The sequence below is a fragment of the Pseudochaenichthys georgianus genome, chromosome 18 (genome assembly GCF_902827115.2).
Source record: "Pseudochaenichthys georgianus chromosome 18, fPseGeo1.2, whole genome shotgun sequence".
NCBI classification, from domain to species: domain Eukaryota; kingdom Metazoa; phylum Chordata; class Actinopteri; order Perciformes; family Channichthyidae; genus Pseudochaenichthys; species Pseudochaenichthys georgianus.
Genome location: NC_047520.1, coordinates 16,939,233 through 16,941,235, shown reverse-complemented (window position 1 = coordinate 16,941,235; position 2,003 = coordinate 16,939,233). Strand labels below are relative to the sequence as shown.

Below are 2,003 nucleotides of genomic sequence, written 5' to 3'. Positions count from 1 at the left end.
TGTGCTGCCTCCTAGTCGCCACCATGGTTTGCTGTGCTGCCTGGGGATGCTCAAATCGCTCAGAGAAAGGAGTACGAATGTACGGCTTCCCCACTGACACAGAGCGGAGGAAAAAATGGCTGGCTCAAGTCAGCAGGAGCAATTTCACGACCAACAGCAACAAAATATGTGATGTAATTATATACAAACACTGCATTTGCACTTTTTCACAAAACGAAAACCACACCATTGGGAAAGCTTAATGTTTTGTTTAATACAAAAAAACAGGGAAAGGCTTGAAAAACACTGAGAGTTGAGACTCAGGGTGCAGGGTGAGGGTCTCAGTGCAGGTATTCAGGCTCCATTGAATCCCCCTCTGGTTCTTGTGCTTAAAGAGGGAGTAACAGACAGGAGAAAGGGTTATACACACACAGCACACCTATTGGATGGGAAATGCCTTGGGGAGATAAGGTGTTTACTTATATAAAACAGTAGTATTAAACTTACCTTGTGTTTTCACTCTCACTTAAGTCCCTCTCCCTTTGCCATCAATCCAAAATCAGCTGAGCTGCAACATTATACAGACAGGTAATAATCAACAGAATCACAAGGACACAATATGGCTCTGCTAAAAACACTCACTCTTACACGCACCAAAGTTATATTTATCTAATATTTAACTCCCTCCACCCCCGCATACAATCCCGTTTAGAAGCCCCTCTTCTCTAATTCAATATGTTGGACGAAATGACATTAAGAGAACGGAATTTACAATTAAAAGGCTGTTCAACGTGTGTTGCTAACTTGCTTCGGTATGCTAGCTTAATCTGTTATCTGTAAACGTTCCCTAAATCTACTAATTTAGGGATAACCCACTGACATCCTTTAATACACATGTTCATTTGAATCAGATGTACTGATAATATCCGCAATATAAATCTTTAAACTTCTTCTTACCTTTAAAAGTCCGTCACGAACGGTCTATTATGCTGCAACTCCACAGCTCTGCCAGCCTTGGCGCTAACTTCCGGGGAACGATTGAGAGGCTCCACGATCCGCCATTGCTGTAAAAAAGTGGTCCATTGGAGTGAACGGAGATGTCGTAACTCTTCTATTAAATGGCTCTGATTGTACCCTACTGTCCTACTTAGTGCTGCGTACCTGGACTCACATTCAGGTTCAGGTCCGGACTCAAGTCCAGAGGTTCAGGTTCAGGTCCGGACTTATAAGTCCGGACCTGAACCCATGGCTTGTGTCAAGTTGTGTGAGTAACTAAAGTGAACTTATTGTGAGCTAATTATCAATTGAAAATTAACTCATAATCAACTCAAATTCAAACTCATCAGGTTTATTGTGCTCCCTTCCAACTTGTGTCTACATTTCTCTACAAAGTACAAATGTGCCACTTAGTCTACAAATGACTTATGACAGCAACTACAGTGAACTACTACAAAGTTCAAACATTTATTTCATTTACCAAACTAAAGTAACCAAACAGTCCCTGAGCTGACTGAGCCTAAATCCCTAAAACGTTGCTGAAAGGTAGGGTGTAGAGTAGACTATACGCATCACACTGTTACACACCTAATATACAGTATAGGCTACACTCTAGTGACTGTACAGTCAGAGTGTACTGTACTGTCTGTGCACCATGTATTTTCTACAACTCTACAATACATACTGTTAGAAATTAAAATCAATGTTGATATGGCGTAATTTTGAATTAAAAACACTAATTTAAATCACTTTTATTCTGAAAAAGCCGAAAGTTCACACTATTAACTTAAAACTTTTATTCTGAAAATTCTTCACTTCCGGTTAGCATTAGCATGTGGCGAAATTCTACGTTTTCAAACCGTAAATCGAAGGTGAAATGACATGTGATGTTGTACACTGAGCACACTGGGATTAGCACTCATTTATTGACGCTGAATAACGTTTATCAGGGAATGTTTAGATAACCACAGACACCAGAATATACGTAAGTGCTAGTTTTTTTGCGAGTCCAAGTACCGGTTCCTGAC

At 40.2% G+C, this 2,003-nt stretch overlaps 1 long non-coding RNA gene across 2 annotated transcripts; it reads right to left on the bottom strand.

The window, feature by feature from the left end:
- Window positions 1-233: 233 nt before the first annotated feature.
- LOC139435746 (uncharacterized) lies at window positions 234-1,048 on the bottom strand. Of its 2 annotated transcripts, XR_011644957.1 has the most exons (3): window positions 937-1,048; window positions 487-547; window positions 234-367 (listed from the first exon to the last, which is right to left on the bottom strand). It is a non-coding gene; the product is annotated as an uncharacterized lncRNA (long non-coding RNA). The 2 variants fall into 2 exon arrangements; XR_011644956.1 differs by lacking the exon at window positions 937-1,048 and having other exon boundaries at window positions 487-619.
- Between the last annotated feature and the right edge of the window lie 955 nt (window positions 1,049-2,003).